The following is a 12,805-nucleotide window of genomic DNA, read 5'->3' as shown; positions in this document are numbered from 1 at the left end:
AGGGGTGAAAGTCGTTGCATTCCTCTCCGTCCCTGATGAGGTGGCAGCTGAGGCCAGTTGGCAAAGAGAGACAGAAACACGTTCTGAGGACCTCACTGAGATCAAGATTTTCAAATGTAATGATGGACATATTTGGGGGTTCAGGATTGGGAGGAACATCGATGACCTCTGCTGGAGGCAGAGCCAATTGCAGGCAGAAGGAGTGGCAAAATGAACTCCAACTGACAAGGTTTCCAGCAGGCCAGTCAGTAGGGGCTATGTTGCTTCGGCCAGAGAAAGCCCAGAACAAGGTGTGATGAGATGATGCTTTCTTGGTTTACTTCTCTGTGGCTGCCAAACAGAACCAGAGACAAAGGGATGGTGCAATGAGTGACTTGAGCCGACAGTCTACCATCAAATAGGTTAGAGCTGACTATAGCAAGGAGAGGTTACTGCTACTGGGGTGGCTGATTTTGCATTCTGGGTTACAGCTGTGATGGCTTTCAATGCCTTCCTCTGTATAACACCATACAGGCAGAAATCTCTGCTTTTTCATGTTTTAACAGCAGTTCAAAGATTGTCAGTGATACCTAATATAAAAATACTGGTTTGAGAGGTTTTAAGGAACTGGTGGTTTGTGGTTGGAACTTCACCAAGAATCACTGCCATAACTGGTACTTATTTTTCTTCTCATCTGTGCATGTGTCAGTGTGACCTTTATCTGACAGAATGGATAGAAATTCTAGTTCTAAGCCATAATAGTGTGTTACACTTTTTAGATCCTTGTTGTTTACTTCAATGTTTTAACCTCTCATATTTTACTACTTGTGTTACTCTCTTTTCTTACACCATGACATTACTCACCATCTCACCTGGCTGTGACAGCTGCATCTGGCTGGGAGAGGTGGTCACAGATCTGGGAGCAAGAATCTACACTCCAAGCCAGACAAAGTTGGGATTGCAGGTACCATCATGCCCCACTTCTGCTACTGCTTTTTCACAGCTGGAGAAAGTGAAAGAGCCCCCACCTTACCCTGTCTGGTGCCAACCAGATGTTACCCAGGTACACCTGGGGGCACAACCCAAGGTTCCAGTCTGCTCTACCCCACTGAAATCCTACTCCTGATCTATAGAGGCAAATTCAGTGGACTCCATCCACCTCACCCTGCTCTTCCCATTCCAACATAGGTTGTACCGCTGTCAAACAGTTTTGATATCCTTGATATGTCTCAGTTCCTCCTTGGCTGACCGCTCTAACCGCTCCTCATCTTCATCACCAGTTCCCTCATCATCCCTACCTTCATTAGTGTCATATCAGGTTGCCACACTCATCGAAAGCATCTGGTCAGCCATTACACCTGTTGAGGAAACCGAGGGTAAAATCTTCAGCTGGAATATCCCAGTTTTGGTCTCCAGCTAATTTCACTGCAGGTCCACTGTGTAAACGTGGATCAAGTCGTAGCCCTGTCTACATCCCCATATGCTTCCGCTAGGCTGCAGGTAGGTCGGAGTCCATGCCGGAAGTATTAACCTTGTTTTCCTATATTTGTATTTTAGTGCTTGTTATGCCTTATTTTATATGCATGATTTAATACATTGTATATGTTGTATCAATACTTAGTGTTGTTGATTTTGTTGTATTCCATTGCATGCCTTTGGGTTCGAATAAACTGATATTTATGTGGCTTGTGTTGACTTCCTGCCATCATTATTATTATTATTGAGATACTGTGACACTGTGACTGTCAATCAGAGATGAGAGTGGAGATGAGAGGGAGGAGAGAGGAGAGGCTAGAGGAGTGAAAAACACAGAAAAAGAACGAGACAAGTTCACATGAGCCGAGCACGAGGAGAGGAGAGCAAGAAAGAAACAAGATGCAGAGACACGAGAGGATGGACCAAGGCAGGGAACATAAAACCGGACAGCTGTTGTTTGAATCATACTGGCACTGGCAGTGAATCATAAAAATGAGTCCCCTTTTAATATGACATTGCTTCATGTTTTATGATTCAACACACATCACTTTGTCCAAGTTTACCTTCAGATACAGATCATGTCACTTCTCCTGGCGTGGTGCCAGCCTCTTTCCTGCCTCAGAGGGCCAGACGCCAATGGCAGCAAACCTATGTAGCTGGGACACTAACTCCTTATTGCCCATAGCTCAGTTTCCTCTGTTTGGAGGATGGAAAAGCTTGAGATTGAAATTGTTCCCACACTGGTAGAGTGAGCGCCACTTTGATTCCAATCCATCGCCTGTTGCTGCATGCTCCATCTATCTCGACAATGTTTTATCCTTAAATAAATGACCATCTTTTCTTCAATCTTGATTGTTCATCTACTCCAAATCATGCCTCTCAGTTTAGTTTAGAGCCTCTCATCATTGTTTTTGAAGTTCTTCCATCCATGGATCCCAAGGAATCTAGTGGTGAATTCAGTTTGGATTCTTTTTTTATTCATCTTCCTATTCCCCTCACTGCTGACCAAAAATGCAAGTTTTTAAACTTTCTATTTCAACTTTTGTTGTTGCCATAATTTGGAAAACTTATCCCGTTACATCAGGAAGGAGATAGGAGCATTCCCACATAACTATAGACCAATATCCACACTGTCTTGCTTAGTCAAAATTGTGTCATTAACTGTCACCACAGATCTGTTCTGAGCCTGCATCAGTCTGGATTCAGGTCTAAGCATAGCTCTATCTCTGCTGTCACTTTGGCTGTGAATGACTTTGTCAACGCCTTGGATACCAAAAAAAACATTGTGCTACCATTTTTGTGGACCTCTCAGAGGCATGTGACACTATGGCTCATTCCTGGCTTTTACATATTTTGAGTAATGCTTGTTTTAGTTCAAGTGCTTGTGCACAGTTCCAGGATTATTCTCCAAGCTTCACTCAATGATCGTATTCTTGTTTTAAATGCACATTAAAAAGTTTGAAAAAATGTTTGTAGATGACAGACTCAAATGCAAAAATCATTTAGATAAATAAAACTGAAATAAAACTAACCTGCTCTGTAGAAAAAGGATTGTTGAAGCTGGCGTTTTCTCTGTTATGGATTTGCTAGGCTTTGCCTTAGATATGTAGTAGTTGGACTCATGATGCAGACTGCAGACAAGAGTAGCAAAGAAAAAAAATGTATTAACAATAACAATAAACAAAAGGCACACTCATAAGGATTGGAGAAAACGACAGAACACACTCTAGATGAGCGGAACTAAGTAAACTCAAAACGCACTCACAGGGTGCAGGGAAACACCCAGCTGAGACAGACGGGAACAGACAGACAGACACATAACACTGAGGAAAGGGAAAAAGAGAACACTAGGAACAGACAAGTTAGCGGATCCTTATGGTGATTGGTGATTTACAGGCATGCCTCTGCCTCTACTCTCAAGCCCTTGGGTGCTGTTTATCATTCAGCTCTTAGGTTTCTTAGTGTTTATAACACTCATCATTGCATCTTGTATGAGAATGGTTGGTCTTCTCTAGCTGTGAGACATGACAGGCATATGTATTTGTTTATCGACAAATCCCTATTGGGAAGTCGCCTTCTTACATCACATCTTCTCTGGACCACATCAAGCTCACTGCAAGTCCCTCGAGTTTGCACTGAACTTGGAAGATCTGCTTTGAGTTACTATGCCCCAACTTCCTGGAGCTCTTTCCAAAGCACCCCAAAGATGAACACTTTGGTACTCCAGTGACTTTAAATCCATGATCATGAACCACTCAGCGCCTCAGTACCTGTTTTAATTTAATTGATATTTTGTATCTATTATTAACTGCATTTACATACTGTTTTAATGCCACTCGGCTTCAATGATTTCTGAGTTTAAATAAAGGTTTTCAGTTCCAGCTGGTTGTCACTAGATGTACACTCTCACCACAAAGTGGCAGAATTATGTGTGATTCATTGAGATAGTTGTTGACCTTGGTCATGAGTACCTTTAGCATGAAGTCACTGTCAGTCTCTTTTCTTTTACTTTCAGCACAGTTTCTTGTTTATCTTCATGGCTGCCTGTGAACTGCTCTAATCTGTATTCTAATGAACTGTGGCCCTCTGTCTTTGCTCACTGAGCTCCAACTCAAACTCATGAGAAATGTAAAATCAGAAGAACAAACATGGGTGATATCTGAAGATCATATGGTACCAGTGCAGAAAGGGAATACATATTTAATGTCATGCCAGCTGACGTTTAGCCTACTTCATGGTTTAACTCTTGGCCCACAACACGTACAGATCTTTTAAATGACAGTCACACATGAATTGATGCAATTTATGATCATTTTATGATCCAAAAGAGGATAAAGTTATTAACATGTGTGCCTTGGCAGTGATGAAGCAGTGGAGATGTGTCAGAGTAAACCATTAAAACTCTGGAATGGCATAAATGGTTGACTGTGAGCAGAACATTTCTTTATTCCCTTGGCTACACACCAGGAAACTTGGAGCTGTGCCACCTGCAACTAAGAATTCCTGTTTTCTTTCCATACATGCTCTCAACTTGCAAATCAAACCCTCCTTATCAACATGTCACTAAAGCAAACCTGCAGAGTAATGAGCCAGAGTTCAAGTTCACAATATTTTATGCCATAGACACCATAAACATACAATGTAGAATCACAAAAGTATGACGGAAAGTCTGATGGAAGCCTGCCCTGATCTGCCAAATATGCCTGATAAAAATAGCCCTGACTGCCATGTAAGTATGAAAAATCAAAACACACACACACACACACACACACACACACACACACACACACACACATTGTGTTTTTATCACTTTTGTGGGGACATTACATAGACTTACATTCATTTCCTGGAGCCTTACCCTAACCCTAACCCTAACCACTATTTGCCTATTCCTAACTGTATACCTAACCTAACCTTACCTAACCCGTAACCCTATCCTCAGTCTTCACCCTAAAACTCATGTCATGTCAACTCAGGTCATGTTTCCCAGTTTCAAGGTGAAAAAACAGCATTTTTCTTGCTGCATTTGAATAAGAGTTGGTGTCGTAGGCTATAACAATCTCAATTTTCATTAGACTCACTTAGTCATTAATTCAAGAAATTAACACTACATTTGCGTCCTCATTTTTCTTTAAAACTACTTCTCACTATTTCCAATCTCATTCCTTTTATTATTTTGCTATAGCTTCTTCATCCAGTCCTTTGTGTTACATCATCTAATTCATATTATTTGTTGTATCATTCATTATTCTTATCCATTCTCATTATTGTGTCAAATAAATAATACTTTTCATTTAAGTCGTTGTCAGACAGTGTCCTTTTGAGCTGGAAACAGACGATCACTGTATTGAGAGCTTACGCTTTAGATGACGAGACTGATCCACCATTAATTCAATAATTATTATTAAATCAGCATTAAAAGAAAAGAATAAATAAAATCCTTCTGAGCTGAGGAAAGTTGGTGCCCCTTTTTATATTAACGAGTGCAAACATTAAACCCAAAGGTTTAATGACCTAATTCCCCTACATCGGGAGGACTATTCATCTCTCCTCACAACTCATTTACAAGCACGTTTGCTGTTTCTGTCAATTGTTCTTTCACTGCTTAAAGTATCTCCTTACAAAATTCTTGCTTCCAGTCATTAGCATCCTTTGGTAGAGAGGTGTTAGGCCCGTTTACCACTAAGCATGAAGGTTCTACTGACCATTTATCATCCTGATCTTCTTCTAATGCAAGGGCTTCTAGTTTTACCTTGTCAAATGACAGGGCTTGATGTTTCCTTACTTGACGTCTCAGCTCTTGCCAGATGGGCCCCTCTCATAGTCCCATAATGAACTGGTCACGCAAAAGGATGTCACTGTATTCCAGGCCTGCATCATCTGTGCGCTTCAACCTAAGAAACAGTTCTCTGAGGCGAAGGGAGAAGGATCTAAGGGACTGGTTAGTTTCCTGTCTGCATTAAGGAATTGAGCTCTTAGGACAGGTACATGAATGGTGTCACCGTACAACAAATATTTTCTGTGGAGTATTTCTACCAGCTTTTCCTACAGTTAATATTTCTCTTTTTGCCTCACCGTCCAAAAACCCTATTACCAAGTCTGCTTTTTGGGCATCACTGATTGGCTGCAAGCTTAACATTGTCTCCATTTGTGCTTGCCAATTTGCTCTGCCCAATTTGACCTCTGACCCAGAGCCACCAAACCTCTGTACCCCTGACATTCCCATAATAAAGGGCATCACTGTTCCTTGCTGACCTGCAGCCTGTTCTACGGCTGGCTGTTCCTCCCCAGGCATGTTGCAAGGTGAAGTCGCTCAAACAGAAATCCTGCCGACAACGCCAAATGTCACCGAGTGGAGTGACCATGACAGTGTGTAACACCACTGTTTTCTGTTGAGGAGCAGACACACCGAACAACAAATACCAGGAGAGGATTCAAAAGATATAAAATATATTTCTTTATTACAAAAGTCTAAAAACAATAGATAAAAAAGATACTCCAGAAGATTGGTCTAAAGAGTCCAACAGTCTGTACACTGGTTTCCAAACTGGTGGATCAACTGGATCCTCCTCCAGTAGGTTCCAGTACAGCTGCGGCCAATCGCTTTAGAGAGAAACAACAGAATATCTGTCAGGGTAATCAATGACCAATCAGTCTCCAGCTGTTATTGCGGATTTACAAACAAAAACAATACTTTTGGGTGGGGAAATAAATATATAAATAAACACAGCAAAGTCAAAAGTCTCACACAAGGGGAACTAAATCAAACAGACAAATCACTCAATTGAAAACTAAATCCACTGCAACTCAAACAAAATAAAGCCCAGTCCACAATTACTGAAATTGTCCATATAATGACTGATGGCAGAATGCCCAAAGTTGTAGTTTTTTTGCTTTGTCTTGTGTTTCAGGATAACAGTTGTAATAAAATTATTTAGCAGCAGCGGTTAACAGTTAATGTTTCGTAACAGTATATACTTTGTAGTGAAAGTAGAGGGGTACTTATCTGGAGGAAGGGAGTTACTGACACACACACACACACACACACACACACACACACAGAGAGTCCATCATTACACAAACCCGTCTGTAACGAGGAAGAGGGGGACAGTGAATATGAAGCTTGTGTTTTCTTTCTGTTTGACGGCTATAGGAGTTTGAAGTGGAGGACTTTGATGAGGCTGAAGTCAAACCTCTTCTCAAGACAGTAAGACCATAATCCTGAAAAGTTTCAAACATAGTTTGGAGTTAATAGTTGATTTCTTCTGTAAATATGTCAAATCTGTTCTCACTCTTTGTTTCAGGTGTGGTAAGTGAACACCAGCATGAAGATGAGGGACATTGAGTTTGAAGCCAGAGACTGCTCAGGTCCCCAGAGGCCGCCCCTTCTCAGTTTCAGTGAGTCATATTAGACACACAGTTATTGTCAGTTCAGGTACAGTGGCTGTGACGTGTCTCTGGTGTTCTGAAGTGATTTTAAAACTAACTTTGAATGACTGTAACTTACAGACATCCCAAGATCATCAGCCAGGCTCAGAAATATACCAAGAGCCAGACAGAGCGGCTGCAGGAGGCCCCCAACTCCAAACTGCTCCACCAACAGGAGGTGGTTCCCAAAATCCTGCAGGGTTTCAGGTTGCTACCGTCTAACACCTTCTTGAACATGCCCTCCAAGCAGCTCAGTAAAATGGCAGTTGAGGACCGGGTGTCCACTGCTCTGTCCTGCATGCTGTGTCAGATCACCTTCACCCGCTCCACCAGAGATGACATGGTCCTGTCTATCCAGCAAAATGTTTGACTGGGTTACAGTCAAGAGGTCCTTGTGAAGAGGCTCAACAGCTTTGCAGCAGAGGTGCTCAACACCATAACTGAGGAGAGAGATAGCAGGAGAGACCTGTGCACTATTTCAGCCTCAGAGTCACACTCCAGTGTTTGTGAATGTCGGCATGAAAGGTAATGACATCCAGCCAACAAACGTGGTGGATGGTGCAGAGGCCAGAACCAGTCCTGCTGAAGACGAGGAGCCTGGCCTGAAGGAAGACACCATACCTTTCAGAGAAAGAATATCTGGTGTCATTACTCCTCCACCAGCTCCTCTGAGCTCCAGTGCTAGACCTGCTGCCCACACTGCTATGCACGATGGCTTCAACAGTAGTGTGGAGGAAATAGAGGGACAGCCACCATCTCTGCTTGAACCAGACTCTGCTGTGGCCTCAGCTCCACCACCCACTCAGACCCACCCTGACCAGCAAGCAGTCATCCCTGCAGTCCATGATGACCTCACCAGTACTGAAGCTCCTTCCAACATTGGCCTGGGGGAAACAGAAGAGCAACCAGAGCCCAGTCCAGAACCAGCCTCTGTGTGGCTGCTGCTACTGAACAGCCAGCACACAGGCCAGAAGCAACCTCTGCTGTGGTTTGAGCTCCACCACCTCTTGAGATCCCCAGAGCTGAGCCTCATAAGGAGCCCACCAGAGATCTAGACTCTCCTGTGGTTCCAGCCCCAGCACCTCGTCTCTCTCCAGTCTTCAGTACAGAGCAGGGTGACCATACCATCAGGCAGCATGAGGCTGAAATGAAGACTGAGGCTGGAAACCGAGGCTTCTTTGACTGATTCCAAAAAAAACACTCCGCAGCTGTTTCCTCTTTTAAAACACAGACTGAGATTTCTCAGCTGAATTATTTCTTTGTTCATTTTTTCCCCTTTTATTACTATTCAAAATAATAAATTCATTGTTGCATTGCATTCAGCTCACATCAGCATACTGGAGTTTTGAGGTACATACCGGCATTACTATTTGAGGGTTCTAAATGTACAAAAATGACAGATTGTCCTATATATGAATAAAATGACATGGGACCCATAAATTTATGTTTTTAGAGGATTGTGATCATGTGTACTTAGGAGGACATTTTCAAGTGCAAAAATAAACTTGTCAACGCTCTCTGGTGGACAAACTATGTAACAGCAACACTTAAATGTTCAATGGTCACAAAGTGTTAAGAATGAGCCTGTTGAGGTGCAGAGAAATGGTTTGTGATATCAAGCTTTTGTTGCTTCCATATACTGACATTAGTTTTACCTTCCCACCCGCAAAAAGTGAAGAAACACAGTTGTTGAGGTGTTTTATGGTTTTACATTACAGTCCAGGCCAGCATACAGCCAAAGTGCTCAGGTGATATCGGTCATTATTCTCAACTCGATCAGTTCAGAACAAAAAATGCCTTCCTTCAGCCCCAACAGTTATGCATGGATAGGCTGGGAACTCCCCAAAGGGTGAAGAGTGGGGAGGGGCATGGGGCAGGATGATATGAAGCTGTCATCCCAACCTGAAGGAGAGAAGGCAAAGAAGTGTGAGGGGCAGAAGCCATGCCAGGTGATAATGTGAGCACTTAGTCAGTAGATGATTTGAGGGAGATGTCATCCCTCCTGTTAGTAAAATGCATCCATCCCCTGGTTGCAGAGAGTGCAGGGACAGAGTGGTCGTTGAGTTGAATATGTCGGTCCAGTCTGCCTGACTCGTTGATCCTTGATCTGACTGAAGTTTGTGCACGTTGGAATCTATGGCACCGACCACGGCTCTGAAATATCAATAGCCTACCTGAGCTTTGTATTCATAAATCCATGGTGCTGTCTGTGGTGCTGAAATAGCAGATGGATTTGTAATTATGCCTTTTTCTCTCAGTCCTGTCCTTCTGTCAGGTTCATCTTAGATCTATAATATTCTCTGAACCAAATACTGTAAATACTCAGTTCATGCCTACATTGTAGCCTGTGTGCTCTATAGAGCAGTGTCACCTTCATGGTCAAAGTGACAAGTAGCAATGTGTTGTCACATAAGAGAGAGGATCACAGACACACACTGCTGCCTGTAGTATTCCAATAATATTTCTATATCATTTCTCTGATTGTTCAGCAGCGTCTGTGCTGCTGAAAATACATCCCCAAATAAAAACCACCTCTGGAACTGACTATTTCAGGAGAGAAGTTTGGTGTAACCTGGGAGTGAACAGGTGATGTGACAGAGGAAGTTAACTTGACTACACTGTGCCATCCCTCCCTTTAATAATTAACAAATCACCAACTGGATTTAGCGATAGAAAAATGACACTGAAGAAGTCCAGAAAGACACGTCATCTGACTCCTCTCTGGGTGGGGTGCAGAGGAAATTGTCAGCTCATTGACAGCTAGCCAGCTTCTCCATTTGACTACTTTTGGAGCCCCATTTTCACTGAAGGGGTCTCCGGCGCCTGCTGGATTGGGACTGTTGAAAGGTCACACTGTGAGGTTTCTTGTGTGGACTTCTCACTCTTCCCCTGAACACAATGTACTGGGATAGTTTTCCTCGCAGAGATGCAGATCTACAGCAGTCTGACTGCCAATATACCATCAAGGCAACACAGAGCTGATCTACAAACAAACAATTAGAAACAAAGTATGTACACCTACAGGTAGATGACTTTTGATCACACAACATATGAGTGCAATAAAAAAAGCAATTTTTAAGGCAGAAATATTTTCAGGAGGAAGATGAGAAATGTGATGAAGAATCAAACAGACATCCAGGCCACAAGTCAGATACTTCTTCCTGCCAATAAGACTCTGAATGATGGAGGGAAATCATAAAGGCATTATATCTTATATTTCTGACAGCTTGAACTGACTGAAACATACATGTACAGTAAGATCATATCTAGATTTGAGTCTTTATAACTGCACCACAGGAGCTGGAAGCAGCCACAGTGAGGGAAAGAGTTTGAAATGTCACTGATTGTTCTTTCAGAGGGACGGTACCCCTCCCTTCCTTTAGGGCAGAAGGATTGGATCTTTCAATTAAGGCGAGCTCTTGTTGCACAAAGACTCAGTGTTTCTCCAAATTCTTTACTGCAGAAGTGTAAACACACACAAACAGGATAGCACATTTATCATCACAGCTTCACATTACGGCACTGCACTAAAATGTGCAGGTTCTGTGTCCATACTCCTGACAGAAGAGCTCACTAAACAGTGCACCCCCCCTTTTTCTCTTAAACAATGCACTATGCCTGCATGCACAAACTTTATACATACTATATATATATATAATACATATCTGTAAGTGAACAATGTCATGGATAAAAGAAAACAATACATGAATTATTTCCTCAAAGGAGTTAAACCATACTGTTACACAATAACCAGTCTGTAAGAGGGGCTGCCTCATTTATGAACTCACGATCTTCACATTCTCTTGGTGGCCAGTGACAGGCTGCACTTGCTGGAGTCCAAAACATCAGTGATGAACTTCATCCGGTCCACACACTCCAGCCCAGTCCAGATCTGGAGGAAGCTCCCTTTTTTCATGAGATTTTAAAGGATTCGACTCGTTCACACATGGCACATCACCACATCGCACAGAAAGTGAGGTGAATGTCTGCAGGAATGTTTGTGTATATTGACCCTTAACTAACAATAATAATTAAATATTACCAGCGTGGCTTGAGTGCCTGCCTATACTTTTTCAATCAATTTTTCCTTTTTATGTTGGCAACAAGTGAATAAAGCTCAGTCCAAATGTCTTTTTCTTTTTGTATAAACCAGAAGTTGCATAAATGAACACACACTTTCCCAAACAGAGAGGGACCAAAAAGATTAAAACCTATCTAGATATGAAAAATGAATGTCCAAAAGGTATGAGAGGACCAGACTTGAAAAACAAGAACATAACACAAATAGTCAAAGCCCAGTCCCCAAAGACTAATACATGCTGTGCGGTGGCACCATAAAGAAAAAAAACAAACAAACGTTGTCTTACCACCTGCATCACAAAATTCCTCGTGTGGCCTTTTTGGCAGGTTGAAGAAGAAGAAGAAGAATGAAGGTTAGGGTCAATACATTCTTGGGTGCTGCGGCACCCCAATGTCCTTTAGTGATGCATCTCAGCACTCAACAGACCCTCCTTATTACTGCACCTTGTACCCAGGATACTCCTGCACAGATTCAGAAATGAGAGCAACTCTCTGTAGTTCAAAGGGTCAAGCTGAAGGCATTCATGTTCAGTTGAAACCATCAAACATTAGCTACCTCAAGCACATTTTAGTCAATATTTTAGGAAGCAATAGCAGGGCAGCAAGCAAGCTCAAAATTACATTACACGGATTTACGTCATTCAGCTTCTTACCAAGCTGAATATATTACTAATGTACAGCAAACAGAGAGAACCTGAGCCAGAATATTCTAACATCTAACATCTAACATCTCCTTCTGATGAATGTGGAACAGTGGAAATACTCCTTTTAATACTTTTATTTTGACTCTGTGGAGTGTGAATGAAGTGTTTTCTACACTGATCTGATCTGCAAGGTAAAAAGACTGATTCTGTGAATGGAGGCTGGTGGCTTCTGGAGAGCAAAATCATGGCTGTTTCTGAGATGCTGGTGCTCTAGTGTGACATCTAGTGGCAGTGAATGTCGTATGTAAAACCTTTAAACTGACCTCTGATCTGTTTCCTAGGCTCTGACTGATGAGCTTTTGTAAGTCATAAATCCCACCGCCGTTGAATGCCACATGAATGACTTCCGTGCTGGGTTGGCAGACAGTCACTTTAAATTAGAAAAAAAACGGGAAAAAGAAAAGACACGAAACTAACCAGATTTTAAACAACACTCTTAACACAGTAATCTTTCTCTCAGGCTGAAAAATCAGATCTTTGTCTGAGGGAAGAATATTCCTAATGTTTCAAGGCTGCACAGGTCTTGGACTTGTCATCTCAATGTGTCTTGAAATCCATTTTATTGAAGCAAGGCTTCTCAGTCCTCTCCTGCTCCAGCTGAGTTAAGTGGGGAACTCCACAGACATGAAACAGGCCTA

Source organism: Chaetodon auriga, chromosome 15 (genome assembly GCF_051107435.1).
Source record: "Chaetodon auriga isolate fChaAug3 chromosome 15, fChaAug3.hap1, whole genome shotgun sequence".
Taxonomy (NCBI): Eukaryota; Metazoa; Chordata; class Actinopteri; order Chaetodontiformes; family Chaetodontidae; genus Chaetodon; species Chaetodon auriga.
This window is presented reverse-complemented; position numbering follows the sequence as displayed.